The following is an 18,876-nucleotide window of genomic DNA, read 5'->3' as shown; positions in this document are numbered from 1 at the left end:
CCTGTTGCTGAGAAGTGTGCCGCCCAGGCTGTTTATGACTCTCATGACCTCAGCCAGGTTAAGTCTAGCTTCTGGCTTGTCATGATCTACTATTGTGACCTTACCTGAATTGCTTTACCAATTCCTAACCTTGCTTCTCTCTTATTCCTGCACACTCAGGAAAAAGGTAATGTCCTCCAATTCTTTCCCATATGAGCTCATATGCCTGCTCAGTATGGAAAGTGTTTCATCTAGAATAATCGTAAACCTTTTTCTCCTATGCTTTAGCTTTGACGTATCACTTCATTTCTTTTCATATCCTGCACACATGCCTTAGACGGTAACAGCTCTAGTCGTCTTTAGTCAGATTTGTTTACCTAGATCCTTGTTTAGATGTCTGTGGATTGCAGTGATATATAGAGCGTATAATTTTATCTTCCTAGCAAAGCAACTACTCTTTTTACAAGAAATTCTAAACCTTTGATATGAAAAACCCAATTTATGTGATATATTTATTTTGCTTTTAACTCCAAATTCTGATTTTTACAGAAGAAATAGCATCGGCTGTTAATTTATTCTGAAAGGCAATATAACATAATGATAAAGGAAATGGAATCTGGAGTCAGCTTGACTGTCATAGAATCCTGATTCTGCCTCTTACTAGTGGCATGACCTTGCTGAGGTCATTCTATATTCCATGAACTTCCATTTACCCACCTGTAAATACAGATCATGGTAATAACTACCTCTTACGGATTTTAAGGATTGCATCTATTAATATATATTAAGCATATATAATGGGTCTAACACATAATACACATGAACTTCTTCCAAACTCTTCAAATATGGCACAAAACATTCAATTTTATCCAACTCCCACTAAATTATTGTACAGTTTGATTGGTTTAAAACTTCTCTTATGCTGAGAAAAGTTTATTTCATTGTAATTTCCCCTCAATAATTGCTATCAATATGTAATTAGAGATAAAGGTAGAGCGTATATCCATTGCCTACCAGTCACTTCCAGCAACATAGTTGCCTTTTGACCACAATAGAAGCACAGTATCCTTACCTCTAGTTGGCAACAAAAAAGTCTTGACCAATATAACGATATTTAACTGGCATACTTTATATGTTTTTTTAACTAACCAGGAAAGTTCCCAAAGTGTTATCCAATCCATATTTCACCATTTTAATTCAGGGGACGCTGTGGTCAAAGAACTTGCTGATTCAAAACATCAGCCTTATTTTCAGCTTCTCTTAATCTGTCAGCCCAATGACCTCATCAAAGAAATGATCGACAATAGACATAGCTGGGTTCAAAATCACGTTCTGAATCAGTAATCTATGAGTCACTTAAAGTAGAGGAATATTTCAAGCAAAACCATCATTCATTGTGATCATACAGGTAGAAAGCCCTTTGCAGATCAAGAACAGATTATAAAGAAGGATGAGGAACAGTGATTGATCACATGAGAATTTAGCTAAACTAGGTCTTTTACTACCTCAAAGAGACCATCTCACTGTACAAGGTCTGATAAGGTCAGTGTACACTGTGTTGCTATGATTTAAAAGCAAAGAATATCATTATTAAAGGAAAGTAAAGAGTTTCATTTTGCCAGAACATAATGTTTCAATTTAAGTGTATCTTAACACTGTTCTTCTGAGAAGAGAGCTAATTGCTTCTGATTAACTCAGTGACTCCTGCATCACTGATAACATTGAGGGCTTGTTGTTTAATATTATTGTTGCTCACGATTTTCTTTTCTTAGCTAAAGATGATTTAAAGGGCCCCTAAAGGCTTACCACTGAAAGTCGAGTCACATTTCATTTTGTTTTATAATTAGGAATTCAAAAATCATGCAGTTCTAATTAAAATTGAGAAACAATAAACGCAAAATTGTCAAACCCATTAATGTAACTATCACTTACTTATTTCATTGTGCAAATCAGTTCCATTAAAAACTTCTTCATCTCCGGGGATTATAAATAAACAGTAAGGATTTTTTGCAGTATACACATTTATGTTTTAGAAGGTCAAAGCTCTGGCACCATCTAAAAATATTTGGACATTATCTTTTTAGTAATTTGCAATCTGCTATATGATAATTCAATTGGCTTTTTTCTTTTTAATTTAAGAGTTTTTAACTTTAAAGCCCAAACCAAGGCTGATCTGAATGCATCTAACTTTGAAAACAAAGCCATGACATTACTCTTTCATAGAGACCCATCCCAAGAGACATTGGTTTCTGAACTATTGCAGGGTTCTTCCTAGATTTAATCTGTTCAGCTGTGTTTCAGCAAAAGCCTCAATATTTTAACACCAAGCACACTACTTTAATTCAAATTGAACACCTCTACCACTTGCAGAGATAAGCCATAACATATTTCAATTCTGTGTCTCACCTGTTAATTCTCTTATATTTCATTCATCTTTCCTCAGTATGAATTGTTCTTAAGCGAGTTACAGGAATCCAAAAAGAAAGAACATCGTGAGTACGGGGACTGGGTCGTTACAGCAAAGAGTTATGATGTCTGGCAAATCATTGCTTACATAGTGCATGTTTATACAACATTATAAAAATGTAGATATTATGAGCATAATACAAAAATGAAATAAAAAAAATTTACAGCCTTCATGGAAGTAGTACAAAATAAGATTTGGACTTAACGACTTTGTTAAAGAAATATATTTCTTAGGCTGTATTTTTCATTGGCATTTTGTAGAGATTACCCATCTTTTCCCCCTTATTTTCCATTGTTTTTCTCCTTGTGTGTATATGACTGTGTTAGTATATTTTATGGCCATGTTATGTGACCAAGTTATTGTTAACTCTCCTGAAATTATTACTGATATATCAATGAGTGCTATTACACCAAACTAAAGCATACGATACTCATTTTTTTCTGGGAAGTATTTTTGGATTCTTATGTCCTGTCTTAAGCCAAATGTTCTGTATAATAGCTGCCATTGGTTTCTGCCCTGAAATGTTTATGGATATTGTATTTCCAGCATCATTTCCTGGCTTGGCTCTGTGTATCTGTTATTTGATAGAGTTTGCTTTTTCAAAATAGCATCTGCATTTTTAGTTACACAATGTTCTTTTGAAAAGATATCAATTGAAATTTGTGGTACAGACTTAAATATATTTTTTAAAAGATCCAAATTATGTTATAAAAGTAACCTATTATCTGCATGGATGTTAATAAAAATATAAAGCAAATTAATTTTTCATGAGCATGTTTGGGTGGATCTCTGAGTCTTTTGAAAAGTGTTAAGCTCACATATATGCCATACACATGCCACACATATGTATACACACACATAAATATAAAATTTTATCTCAAATCATTTTTGGAACTTACATGATACCTGATAGCAAATGCAAAGCAGAGAGAAATACTATTTTTACAGTTCATTCCAGCAACAGTGATAGAGCAAACCAGCTTCACTCCACTTTTCACTCAACTGGGTTTATGAGCAGTAAATTTAATCGACAAGTGAGCTGGAGTGAAATACAAGAAAGAATGTGTACTTGAATATATTGTAAGAATGAATATATTATTCTAAACTATTTCTAATATTTAAAATACTATTTTCTACTCTTTTTATTTAAAGATTGGCCCTGAGCTAACATCTGTTGCCAATTTTCCTCTTTTTCTTTTTCTTCTTCTCCCCAAAGCCCCCCAGTACATAGTTGTATATTCTAGTTGTAGGTCCTTCTGGATGTGCTGTATGGGATGCCGCCTCAGCATGGCCTGATGAGTGGTGCTAGGTCTGCGCTCAGGATCCAAACCAGTGAAACCCTGGCCCACCGAAGCAGAATGCGTGAAGTTAACCACTCAGCCATGGGGCGGCCCCTTCTACTCTGTTGATTGAGGCTTTCTAGGCAAGTTCTCATATGACCTCTTTTTGGAACCCTCTCTACCTTTAGGCAGATCCAACATGAGATATCATAACGATGGTCTGAAAGAGGCAATGTGACCACGGCAAGTTTTTCCTGCTGGTAAATCTAGTCCATATTCTGTAACTGAGAGAACAGAGAATATAGGAAAGCTAATGAGACAGTGATTGATCCAGCTGGAGAACCAGGCAGTGAGCAAAGTGGAAGAGGTCAAGGAGAGTAGCCCTGGCCTCACACGCTAGTGTGCAAAGGGAACGTTGTTCTTCCCTCAAGAAACTTTATTGCTGGGCATTCCAAGCTGTGGGAAGTGCTAAGGGATCTCACCATTTTCCTCTTTGGCATGCACCCCTTCTCTTTCATAATTATTCGTGTTCATTCAACTTTTGAAAAACAGTTTAGCAACAATTGTGTTTTGGTCTCATGAAGATAGTGTTGATTTACAGTTGGACTGGAAAGGCTCTTTGTAGCTAGGGACAGCTGGACGTCAGGTTTTAAAATCTTGGACAAAATAAAGGAAGTAGAATGTATGTGCTATTTTGGCATTGTAATCTATGCTAATGACCACCAGTTCACTAATGGTTTGCAATTGTCCTAAGCAGTTTGAAAAGCAAGGCTTGATGATTGAAAGGGCTACTGAGAACTTCTTCCAGGGAGCTCTCCAAAAGCCAAGATTCCTTGCACAGTTCTTGGCAGTTCAGGCCAGAGACTGGCACTAGTAAGGACCTTGGGAAGTTCGCAGTATGGAATGTCTCTTAGCTCTCCAGCGCTTGCTTGCACTCTCTTTCTCTGACTGCACCACTTCCTCTGCTTACGTATACCAGGTAGGGACCCTGATGAGTGTCCCTCAGGAGAACATACCATGCAACATTTCTATTTTGGTATATCTTTCAACATTGATCCGAGACCTAGGGTTTAGGGCCACTTGAAAGCCCCAAATTAATGCCTTTCAAGCAATGTACTTCAGCTAGTGTGAAAGGAACATTTTCCAACTTTGACATTGTTTTTTTTCTCAACAACTTTCCCTTGGACGTTCTTGGTTTGACCCATGGAAGAATTACCCGGAGGCTAAAGCCCCCTGTTGCTGAGCTGGCCTTGGAGCATCCTATCCATCATGCTGTTTTCCTAGTCAGTGAGGCCCAGGTGGAAACAGCATAGGTGGGTTTTATCCAGGCTCATGATTTGGAATAAGATATATAATCTCAGTCTAGTCATGAGAAAAACATCAGGCAAATTCTAATGGAAGACATTCTTGGAATGGAATAATGGAAGACATTTGTCTTTGAATGGAAGACAAATTACTTGACCGTACTCTTCAAACTGTCAAGGTCTCAAAAAATAAGAAAAGCCTGAGAAACTGTCGTGGATAAGACAAGTCTAAGAATACAAGACTACTAAGTGTTATGTATTTTCATAGTATTTTTAATAGCTCAGAGTATCAAATGACCCAAATGTCCATTAACATTAATGTCAATAAATGAATGGGATTATAGTAATAAAACAAAAATGCTACAGCTATGCACAAGAACAGGATAGATTTCAAAAACATAATTTGGAGCAAAAACAGCTATGCACAAAAGAATATGTATTTCATGCTTCAATTTATATGAATTTCAAAAACAGAGATACTATAGTGGGTTAAAAGTCAGAGCAATGTTTACATTTAGAAATAAGTGAGAAGATCATCATTTGAAGGGGTCCTGAGAATTACTTCTGAGATTCTGGGAATATTGCATTTCTTGACCAGGTGGTGGTTACATGGTTATGCTCATTGTGTAAGAATTCATTGAACTGTACGTTCATGATTCATTCACTTTTTTGTATGTATACTAAATTTCAATGGAATATTTTTAAGAAATGAATGTAGTCTAGGTAGATGGTTTTCAGAAATAATACATCTTAAATTTCCAGAGAGTAATTGTATGAAAGTCTAATTTTTTTAAAACAAGAATTTTTTCTAGTCCCTTAAATTATTTTGTGTCCCAGAAAATGAGAATAACCACAGGTTTACATTTTGTGGCTAGTTTATTAGAAATCACTCTGTTCAGTATAACCAAAAGCGTAGAACATCACTTTATTTGTGGAATACCACTGAATGGCTAGACTTACACACATCCCATATGACAAAATCATGTTTTATATTTTGGGAAGGATACAGGAGAGCTCAAATAGATAACAGAAATGGTTTCTTAGTGAATACTTGACTGATTATAACCATTAATCTATTCCAAAATGTAGTTTCGAATGTCACATTAAGTTGTAAGTTATTATTCCTATAAAACTATATGTTGCTAGAACACGAAACTACTTGTGAGTGACTGATCAGGATGTAATAATAATTTACACACAAATTTAAAAATATTTCCTATGCTATCATGCTTGCAGATACAGCATGGTCCATCTTAGCAAAGTATTTCGTAAAACCTCTTCTAAAGTCTAAATATCATTTTTTAAAAAGGAAATAGCAAAATATGAACAGAGCCAGGAAATTGCCTTCAAAAAGAAAGATGAGTTAATGTCAGGAAAATATTTATAAGTTCTAGTTAAATTTTTTTTTTGGTGAGGAAGATTGTCCTTGAGCTAATATCTGTTCCAGTCTTCCTCTATTTTGTATGCATTCTGCTGCCACAGCATGGCTTGATGAGCAGTGTAGGTCCGCCCTGGGGATCAGAACCCATGAACCCTGTGCTGCCAAAGTGGAGCATGTGAATTAACCAGGATGCCCCCGGGGCGTCCCCAGTTCTAGCTAAATTTTAACTCAAAGCAGTTGCTATCTTATAACTCAATGCAATATTGAAATATAGGTGAAAATTTCCTGGCCATTGAGTAATATGCCACAGGTCACGTGTGAGAAGCAGCGGGGAGGCACGAGGATGGGTCTGAGGCCATATTCTGACTCTGTCACTCACCTGATGAGTTGTCTTGAGATCACTCCCAATTAAAAAAAAATGGGAATAATATTTACCTCAAAAGTGTTTAATAAGCGTGGATTAGATTGTTGCCTTCTTTTTCTATGTCACAAACAGGTAAAGATCTACTTGGCTTTGACTAAATTTCTCTAATAAGTGTTTCCCCATTCTTATTGATTAATTAATAGATTAAAATATGGATATGGGGGATGGCCTGGTGGGATAGCAGTTAAGTTCCCATGCTATGCTTCAGCGGCCTGGGCTTTGCTGGTTTGGATCCCTGGCGTGGACCTACACACCGCTTATCAAGCCATCTTGTGGCAGGCATCTCACATATAAAGTAGAGGAAGATGGGCACAGATGTTAGCCCAGGGCCAGTCTTCCTCAGCAAAAAGAGGAGGATTGGTGGCGAATGTTAGCTCAGGGCTAATCTTCCTCAAAAAAAATAAATATGGATTTTTTTTGATTCCTGAGTTACGATCAGAAATGCTTATTTGTTATAAGTTAGCCCCATGACATGGCATTACTCTACGCAAACAATACATGTTCTAGGAAAATGACGCATTTATTTCATTTATTTACTTCTCCAATTTTCTTGGTGTTACTTTGGCTTAAGGGTGTGTTGTTCAAATATATCTTTCCACATAAATGATCATTTTTATGATCCAATTATAGTTTCCAATTATGATAATTGGTAGGAAATTTATTCATCCGTGGAGACCTATTTTACTACAAGTACATTAATCAGTGTAATGAATGCAGGTGAATAAAACTAAATATGCTAGAGAAAACGGCAGGAAGATGCGTAAGTGATTATCATATTACACAGCATTCAATATTTTATCTTTTTTATATATTAACCATGAATAACAATTAACTGAAAGCCTTCTGGAAGGCAATCTGAATTTAGTTATATTTATTCCTTCAGTAAAAAGTATTTAGTAAACACCTACTTTGTGTCAGTTACTATAGTCTATAAACTAGGAATATAGAAGGAACAAGACATAGGACTCTCTGTTTTAACAGAATTTAGCTTCTGTGTGCAGGAGAGAAATAAGCGATAAATGGGAAAGCAAATGAATACATAATCTATGTTCAGATGGCGATAAACGTCACCAAGTGAAGTGAACAACTGAGGAAGTCGGTGGGTACCCTCCCCGTCTGATGGAGTCTTAGCCAACATAAGCTAGAGTGAGCTATGCCACATCTCAAAGGCTAATATAGATTTGGGGATTAGAGAGAATGAGGACTTGAGTGCACCTGAGTTTACTTTCACTTCATTTTACTGTGAAAGTGTCAAAAATTCATGCAAATAAATTCAACTGCAAGAAAAATGGTGATATGGGTGTATGGGGCCAACGGAGACACACCTGAAATTCAGTGTTGCAAGAGCTGAAGTGGAGAAAGATTCTGCCAACTCAGAGGTGCCTACACCTGGAGACGCTCCTTTCTTTCATATTATTTTAGGACAAATTACTTAAAGATTCCCCTCAAGACCCAGAAAGAAATTTATTGCTGGCCAAAATAATATACATCCAACTTTATTTATAGTTTCACTGTTAGCCTTGCTCAAAATTTCCGTGACAGTCCTGGCCATGCCCAGGTGACCTTTGAATTGATTCCTAAATGATAACATAGACACAGATGAGTGAAGATCTGAGAAAAGAGAGCGAAAGGATCAGGGCATATATTTGAGTAGGAGGTTAACCATAGATGGCGTCTTGATGACTGTGGAAAGGAGTGTGTATTTTCCTTCAAGGGCAATGAAAAGTCAATGAGGATTTTTAAGCAAGGGTATTTCATGATCCAATTTGTACTTGGATAATTTTGAATTATTGCATTGCTATTTAAAGGGAAATGTGCTATAGGGACTGTTGGGGCTCAGGACAATCCACCCCAAAATATCCCACAATAGCATATTGGCTATTTTGCGTTAAAGTTACTTGAGAAGCAAAAAGGGCACTCTGACCCTCTCTGATCCACCTGAAAGCAGGAAATAAATCTCCCATGCGAAGGTGATCTCCTTGCATCCTTATCACCAGAGCTAGGGAGCTTAGGGCTGAGAATCCTGCATAAACAAACCTTGCTCATTTACAACCTAAACTCTGCTTAAGCTCCTCACTGTTTATGTGCCTCAAAGCTAAGTTTCTTCGTCCTGTCAATTCCTCACAAATTTATTGTTTCTTTGTTTAAAAGGTGCATATACTGCCTGCTTTGTTCATTCTCCGAGCATCGTTTCTTTATGATCTCCAATATATACATATTAAACTGAGGTTTTTTCCCGTTAATCTGGTCTTGTGTCAATTTTATTATTAGTCCAGCCTTAAGAAGACAAGAAAGGAAGAAAGGAGATTTTCCCCCACTCCAGCAGGACATATGTGGAAGCATGGAATCCAGCTAGAAAAGTAGAGGCAATCATTACTTGGACTAGAATAGTGCCACTGGAAATGGCATTCTGTGGCATTGTACAGAAGATATGGTATTCTAGTTTAGAGAGAAATGTGATAGAACTTACTAAGGGAATAGATGTGGGTAGTAAGGAAATGAAATGAATTAAGGATACTTCCGAGGTTTGAGAATTTAGTAACAAAGTAGAGGCTGATGTCATTTATTAAAATGGAGATGACTGAGGGGCCAGCCTGGTGGCATAGTTGTTAAGTTCACACGCTCCGCTTCAGAGGCCCAGGGTTCATGAGGTTGGATCCTGGGCATGGACCTAGCACCATTCATCAAGCCACACTGTCGTGGCATCCCACATAAAGTAGAGGGAGATTGGCACAGATGTTAGCTCAGCAAAAATCTTTAGCAAAAAAAGAGGAGGATTGGCACAGATGTTAGCTCAGGGCCAATCATCTTCCTCAAAAAAAAAAAAAAAGGAAATGATTGAGAAAGAACACCTTAATAGGAAGCAGGTTACAAGGAGAATGCAAGATACCTTATTAAGTTTATAATAATGTGTCCAGAAGGCATGTTACGTTTGCGATACCTATGTCATTTACATGTGCTTGGAACTCAGGAAACAAGAGATCCTATAGATATAAACTTAGGAGTTTTCATTACATGGATGGCATTTAATTCTTATGAAGCTAGAGGAACCATCAAACTATAACATATTAAAAACGAAGTAGATAGGGGCCAGAATCAAGCTCTGTGGGTTACCACATTAAAAGTATGAAAGAGAAGAAGAGGCCAATAAAGGGGCTGTTGGTGACAAATAAAAAAAGTATTTTGTCTTTGGAACCAAGAGAAGTTTGTGTTTCAAGAACGGAATTGTGTTAAATACTGAGATCAGAAAACACCGGTTAATGTCACTTCTACTTTGCCTTATCTGGGCAGTTCCAGCAAACTGTAGAGGTGGAAATGCAACCAGAGTGGACTGGCCGGAGAGCTGGTGGTGAGAAGGTAAAGCAGTTTACATAGAATCCAATTACTAAAACGTTCACTGTGAAAGAGAAAGAAAAACCAGGGTGATAAATATGAGCAGAGGTGGATTCAAGGAAGTTTGGCCTGCCTTTTTGTTTTGTTTTGATTTTTTTTTTTTTTGAGGAAGATTAGCCCTGAGCTAACATTCGCCACCAATCCTCCTCTTTTTGCTGAGGAAGACTGCCCCTGAGCTAACATCCGTGCCCATCTTCCTCTACTTTATATGCGGGACGCCTACCACAGCATGGCTTGACAAGCGGTGCATAGGTCTGCACCTGGGATCCGAACTGGTATACCCCGGGCCACCGAAACAGAACATACGAACTTAACCACTGGGCCACCAGGCTGACCCCTTGATATTTTTTTTAAGGAGAGATACTCCTTTTGTTTTTGTGCTAATGATAATGATCTAGTACGTTAAGAGAAATTTAGGATTCTGGGTGAAGATTATTTCAGGAATGAATTCTCTAAGAAGCATAGAGGGTATGAGAATTAGAGAAAAATTTGAGGAGTTGAACAGAACTTTGACAGAGCAGGGAATACAGTTTTACTTCTAAGAGAATCAAAGGCAGAAAATATGAGTGGAGATGCAGGTAATGCAGTATCGTAAATATGAAGCATTTTAGGAGTCTTGCTTGTATAAATTTTCATAACGAATTATGAGGCAAATCTCCAAGGAGGAGCAGAGGAGTGAACTGTTCAAAGTTTATGGAGGGGAAAGAAGATGTGAACTAATTTCATTAGGTAGGATCATAAATTTCTCAGAAAAATGTAGAAGGACTGAAGGATAGTGATATATTTTATTTATTTATTTGATTATTTTCTATTTCAACAGTATTTGAAACCTGTATAATTTGCGTTCGTGATTTCTGGAATTCTTAGAAATCAAATAAATACTTTAACATATAAAATAATAACAAATCTAAAATTTTGAAAAGGGTTTCTTGAATATATACTACAAGAATGTACTTCTTGAATATAAAGATATGGACTGAGTTTGACAGTTATATTTAAAGTGAGATCTTTACAAATCTTTTAAAAATAAATAATTACAGACATGTTTTAATTCAACAACTCTCTCCCCTATGCGTGAAACATTATGATTTTGTCTCTTGTCGGACGAGCCTCATGTCTGAGCATGTCAGGACCGTTTCTCAGCCCTCCTACACCTGTCTCCACCTCCAGACAGGCATGTCCTCCCGGAGATTTGGTCTATTTCAATCTTAAGTCTCACATCTTTCGAGTATACGTTAAGTTTGAAACTATACACATTGTTCTAATATTAAACTTTCCTTTTTCTCATTTTTCAACACTCCTATATTTTTCTAATATCAATATGCTAATCTGAAATATATTCTAAGCTTTATGCACAGAGATGTTAATCATATAATTATCTTTCCCAACAGCAAATTGGAAGCAAGCTAAATGAATTAAAATACTAAATGATCAAGTGAATCTTGGAGGAAGGTAACCTTACGGAGCCACTAAAATAAGACAATGTTTATGAAGAGTTTCAATAACATGGGGAATTTTTGTTATAAAGCTAAATAAAAAAGCATGACACAAAGGTCATAGAAAGTATTTTTTAACAATTCCTACTTGATTCCAAAAAAACTTAAGATAGCTTACAGAATCCAGTATATTCAACATGACAAAAATACACGAAACATGGGAAATGATTGAAAAGGGACAATTATTAGGGAAAATAAAGGGAAACCCTGTTGAATTTTACTTCCAAAAATCTGCCAAAAGATGTTTTACACACTTCTTATATTTGGACACAAATCTTAATCTAAGCATCCTCCAAAACAGGTTTTCTTAATAAAAAAGAACCAATACCAGTTATATAATTTAGAGCATCTGCTAGAGAAAGCAAACCAGCTGCTCCAGGGAAAGCCAGCTAAACCCGACACGGATGCCTGCTAGACTTTTCTGTGCTCTCAGACTCTTTAGCATTTGCAGGCAAACCTGGTTCTCTCCAGCAGGAGAGGAGGTGAAGCAGAAGAGGAGCATGCAGCAATCTTCCTTAAAAACACTATCGTCATAAATATACAATTAAAACGAGGTGGTGCATTTCTCTCTGGCTGATCAATAGACAATCCCAAAGATCCCAACTCATTTATTTGCAGTAAGATGAGAATTACAACTGTTACTGCTCCTGCTGCTGCTGCTGCTGATGATGATTATTTACTGTCTCTACAATATTTTTTAAGTAGAAAGAATAAGCCACTAATATATCAGCCTATAATCACGCTCTCTCACTAAATGTACTGTAGTGATGCTCATGTGGGACAGATACAGCTACAGTCCCACAATTCCATCATCCCAAACTCTTGGGACCAGATATATTTTTTAATAATTTTTGATAAGTGGTACAATACATAGACTGCATGCTGTTACACCTCATAAGGAAGCCTATTATTATTTCTGCAGAGAAATAAGTGGATATTCTCACTTTGTCAGATAAAAAAAGGCTATAATTAACATAATAGCATCCCACTTTAAAGCATGATTTGCTACCAAATGAATTTACAAAAATGTGTAATAAAAAAATCTTTTAGGTTTTACTGATTTTTGTTTTGGTTTTAATTTGGGAATGGTGGATATGGGATCTTGACCTGAATATTCCATGCAGGGTTGTCGTGAAGGTTAAGTATGAAGATTTAAATCATTTGCCTGTCACATGGTGAGTGCTCATAAACACTACTCATTTTGTCTGGTTCCCGGCAGGCCCTGGGACCTAGCCAGCATGTTGTTTTTATAGGTCCATGTTATTGTGCAGAAAAGGAATGTAGGACATCTTACTGCATGCCCCATTGTGAAGTCAGAGACAGGTTTTTATGCAGGACTTTTAGACTGCAAAGTCAAGTATGATGGAGGCCAGCCCAGTGGCGTAGTGTAAAGTTCGTGCTCTCTGCTTTGGCAGCCTGTTGTTCACAGCTTCGGATCCCAGGCGTGGACCTACACACTACTCATCAAGTGATGCTGTGGCAGTGTCCCACATACAAAATAGGGGAAGATTGGCACATATGTTAGCTCAGTGACAGTCTTCCTCAGCAAAAAGAGGAAAATTGGCAACAGATGTTAACTCAGGGCTGATGTTCCTCACCAAAACAAAAAAAAACCCACCAGAAAAGCATGTATGTTCTTCACACTACAATGAACACTATGTTCTTCAGATATTTAAAGTGCCAAAAAATGTCTAAGATTATCTTCATAGAACAATCTAAGGATGAAATGTATTAACTATGTTATCAAAGGAAAAATTGTAAACACTGAAACCTTATTTCCTAACTTAAGAATATATTTGCACAACCAGAGGCACTCACAACTAGAATCTACAACTATGTACTGGGGGGCTTTGGGAAGAATAAAAAAAAAAGAATATATTTGAAGGGAGGGCTGGTATCAAATACCTCCTTGCTAAAGTCTGGTCAGCAGACATCATAGATCCATAGTCTCAGATGTAGTGGTCGTTTTTCATTAGATCCAAAGCTTTTAAGGTGCGAGAGCAGAGAATCTATTTAAAAAAATTTAAAAGATGGTCGTTCTGTGTGATGCTGTCCAAAACGGTTCTCCTCTTACTGGTGGGCCAAACTATGGAGAGGCTCTCCCTTCTACTCTCTTGGGCGTGATAACCTGAGAAAGAGAATCTTGACCATAAAGCAGGATCAATGACTTGGTTGGTTACATAAAGAACAGTTACCTAGCTCAACCTTATTTGTCCTAAATTTTTCTCACAAAAACCCAGTTATTTCAATATCGGCTATTTCCCACTGCACACAGAGACCCTCTCTCCAGCTTGTACACGCCAGGCAGATCTCCTTGGACTGAGGCTTAGGCAGGTTTTCAAAATAAAAACAGGGGAAAGGATATAGCTGATCAAACAAGAACTTTGCATATTTCACTCTTAATTGGGCCTTAATTTGATTTTCCGTCCTAAAGACAAGGATTTTATATTCTGAGATCTAGAGATATTGTTTTTACCCATCCAATAAGATTTTGCAAAGTGTACCTTGCACTATAAACGTTTGTGCCACCCCAATTTGCCTTTATCTGAAGGGTAGAATATGAATCTGGAGACAATTGGAGGCACTGGATTGGCCCCATGTACTTGTTTCGTGTTATTTTTATGTAAGACTAATTTTTGCAGTCCAACTGATGTGAATGTAGTTAACATTAGTTCTTAAAACTGATTCAAATTATATGATATATAAATGTCGTTTAAATCTTTCCCTTAAGGGCTTAAGAAATTTTTGCTAGAAATAATCGTTTTCTGATATAACTCACTGATATCACAATTCACAAGCATAAAACAGCTGTACTCTCTGTCAGGATAGTACTTCTTTCATAATCTTAATAGATTAATTACATAGTACTTATCACCATATTGACATACATGCTATTATGTGTAACCTTCATCTTCCCTTTTGAAGTTTAAAAGATTTTAAACTTTTTTTTCTTTTGCTGAGGAAGATTAGCCCTGAGCTAACATCTGTGCCAATCTTCCTCCACTTTATATGTGGGTCACTGCCACAGAATGGCTGATGAGTGGCTTAGGTCTGCACTTGGGATCAGAACATGCGAACCCTGCCACTGAAGCAGAGTGCGCTGAACTTACCCACTATGCCACGGGGCCAGCCCCAAGATTTTAAACTTTTAAATCTTCCCTTACTTTCCACATCACAAAACGCTCCACGTTTTGTTAAGTTCTAAAGTGATTTTAATACTTCCTAAGATACCTTAAAATTAAAGATTAAAAAAATAAACAGATGATTGTTCCACATAAATGACTCTTTCTTGCACTTTTTTCCTTTTAGCCTCTTTTTTTGAATCCCCAGAAATTGACTCTTTGACTAGAACATCTGAAACCATTATTCTTTCTTAATTCATGCAAAGTAAAAGGAGGAAAGGTAATCATTAAATACATCTTCATCTTTGCTTCTGTGTGAAAACATATATCTATTAACTTAAAAAGAACACACACACATATTGGCATACTCACCTGTTTTGTTTTGTTTTGTTTTGTTTTGTTTTGTTTTGAGGAAGATTAGCCCTGAGCTAACACCTGCTGCCAATCCTCCTCTTTTTGCTGAGGAAGATTGGCCCTGAGCTAACACCCATGCCCATCTTCCTCTACTTTATAAGTGGGATGACTACCACAGTATGGCTTGCCAAGCAGTGCCATGTCCGCACCCGGCATCCAAACCAGCAAACCCCGGGCTACCGAATCGGAATGTGTGCACTTAACTGCTAGCCACCGGGCCGGCCCCCACACCTGTTTTTTTTAATCTATCTATCTACAGCCATACATAAAATATAAACATTAGATAGAATCCATTCTATTTCTCTTCTCTGTCTTTCTGCATGTTTTAGGTATCTTTAGAAAGTTTCCTTCAGAATAAAAACTGTTGATAATCCATTTCCAACAGATTATTAGAGTTCTTAACTCCATATGATCAGATTTACTACTTACTGTTTTAACTTGATGATTACAAGATTTTCAATCAAGCTTCACTAACAACTTAACAATAAAACTTTAAATGTCTATCAATCTCAAATAGTGCTCCCTATTTTTAATAAAAATGATTTGACCTTATTAATTATATACATTGACTGAATCTTTATCCACAGTTTAAGACGCACCAATGTGCTGAATTTTCATTGTGTTGTTTTATTTGTGTTGAGATATCTAATCGCATGTGTTTCTGCAGAGCTTAAATCATTATTATTCTTTATGAACCCACAGAAGTATATATTAAGGTAGATTTGCCAAGGAATAATGAGCCTTCTTTTGCTATATTAAGACCCATTCCATTAAAGAAAATGCTCGTTAGTAATGTATTTGTTTGTGCCTTGAGTGAGGACTACATTGTGAATCATGATTTCATTTTGGAGCAGGTGATGTGTGAAAAACTCCAAGAAAACTTCAAGCCATCATCATTTGGGCTAATCTGAGTGATTTCAAAACGCATTTTAATATCACAATTTTATGTGTAATGGACCAAGAAGAGAGAAATCTCTTTTCTTATTGGCCAACCTGCTGTGATTAGCTCCCCACAGTCACAGGAACCAAGGAAAATTGGCCAAAAACACCCTTTTGAAGGTAATAAGTTGAGGTCGGCTGTCATGAAGGATGTTATGTCATACAGCAATTATTATGGATGGCTCTTTAAGAGAGGAGCCCTGGTGCCACTAGGATAGATGGAAGTTTAGACTGAACAGATAATTTGTTTAGCGTACTTGCTCTTACATAGTTTTAGAAAATAAACATATTTGAAACATAAAGATGAATACATTCTCTCTAAATGTCATTGAAATTCTTTCCAAATTATTTTATAAGACAAACATTGATTTATTTTGTTTTCTATATTGCATTTTATTCACCCAAACCTGACAGCAACCTTAGGAAGTAGGCATAATTTATATCACTAATTTTGCTATTGAGGAAATAGAGGGGAGAAAGATTAAAGAGCTTGCCCAGTTTCTCAAGCCAGGATTCAAATTCTAAAGGTCACGATCTTAACCACTAAATAATAAATGTATGTGTTCTTCTCCAAAAAAAAAAAAAAATCAGATTCAAAAGCATTGAGCAGACCTTAAGCTAGAGACAATTTTTGATATTAGAGTAAAAGGCTGGGAGTGGAATGGAGATCAAATTAGCATTTGAAAATAGATCCATGAACCATCATTGCCTTATTTTAATTTTAGTTCATTACACATATTACCTAATATCTTTATTTCTCTACTCTTTCCAAAACTAATTTAAGCAAAAAGGTAATGCCTGGATGTGTGTGGAAGAGGGTGGGTAGGAATAAGTAAGGGTTATGCTAAATTGTAAAATTACCTGAGGCAGCTTCCACTTCAAGTCAATATGGACTACCAGAGAACAGATTTAACCTCCCAGCTGAATGAACCAAGAAAAACATACATGAAATAGCAATTTTCAAGACCCTGGGTATAGGGCAATAAAGGGCAGTGATCTCTGAGAAATGAGGAACAAACAAGGTGAGCCTTAAAATTACCTCCCTTACTACCTGGAGAAAATTTCCAGGCTGCAGCACAGGAAGGAGGCAATAAGGCAGAAACCAGCAGACTCCTTAACTTGAGGAGATGGAGCTGAGTCTAGGGAAATCATGGGAAATAGAGTTAGCAGGACAGAACACCAGAGAGGGGAAAGCTGAACAGAAGGACCATTTTAGAGAACCACAATGGTCTTTCTTGAGTAGTCAGCATAATACTGATAGGCAGAAAAGTGGAAAATGGGAACAAAGATCAGTTGGGAGAAATAGGAAAGAAAGGGCAAGATGATAGATTAAATATAATCATATCAATAATCATATAAAATGTAGTGGCCTACACCCACCAAAGAAAAGGCAGAGACTGTCAGATTGGATAAAAAAGCAATACCTAACTCTATGCTGCTTATAAGAAATGTAAGTATATATATATATTTTGCTGAGGAAGATTTGCCCTGAGCTAACATCACTGCCAATCTTCCTCTATTTTGTATGTGAGTCACTGCCACAGCATGGCCAATGAGTGGTACAGGTCCATGCCCAGGATCTCAACCTGTGAACCGGGCCACCAAAGTGGAGCGCACTGAACCCAACCACTACACCACAGGGCTGACCCCCCCAAGAAACATATTTTAAATATAAAGATGCCTAGAAGTTATCCAGCCCTGGTGATCTATTGGTTAGGATTCAGTGCTCTCACCACTGTGGCCCAGTTTATGTCTTGGTCAGGAAACCACACCACCCATCTGTAGATTATTATACTGTGGCAGCTGCGCATTGCTGTGATGCTGAAAGCTATGCCACTGGTATTTCAAATACCAGCAAGGTCACCCATGGTGCACAAATTTCAGCAGACCTTCCAGACTAAGACAGACTAGGAAGAAGGATGTGGCCACCCACTTTCGAAAGAATTGGTCATGAGAACTTTATGAATAGCAGCAGAGCATTGTCTAATATAGCACCAGAAGGTGAGAGGTTGGCGCAAAAAGAATGGTCAGGGGTCCATTCTGCTGTACACAGGGTCACTAGGAGCTAGAATCACTCAAGGGTACTAACAACAATTCTACAGATTAAAGTTAAAATGAAGAGAAAATTTATATCATGGTAGTAGCAGTCAAAGAAAGCTGGACTTAATATACCAATATCAAAGTCAATTTCAGAACAAAGAATATTACCAAGGATAAATAAAAGATCATTTCTTAAAGATAATAAGGTTAGTTCTTCAAGAGGACTTAACAATCCTGAACATTCATGAACCTGATGACACAGCTTCAAAATCCCTAAAGCATAAACTGATAATCCTACAAAGAGAAGTAGACAAACTGACAACTATAAATTCACGACTATAATCAGATATATCAATACTCTTCTCAAGTAGAAAGAAAATCAGCAAGGATATAGAACATTTAAACTTCACTATCAAACAATTTGATCTAATTAATATTTTTAGAATACTCACTCAAACCACAGTAGAATACACATTACTATCAAAGGCACCAAAAACACGTACCAAGATATACCATATTCTGAGATATAAAACAAGTCTCAACAAATATAAAAATATTCGGATCATCCAAAGTGTGACCTCTGAGTACAGTCTAATTCAAATAGAAGTCAACAGCAGAGAAATATATGGAAAATCCC

The sequence above is a fragment of the Equus asinus genome, chromosome 30 (assembly GCF_041296235.1).
Source record: "Equus asinus isolate D_3611 breed Donkey chromosome 30, EquAss-T2T_v2, whole genome shotgun sequence".
NCBI lineage: Eukaryota > Metazoa > Chordata > Mammalia > Perissodactyla > Equidae > Equus > Equus asinus.
The sequence above is the reverse complement of the archived record's forward strand: the minus strand, read 5'-3'. Positions refer to the sequence as shown.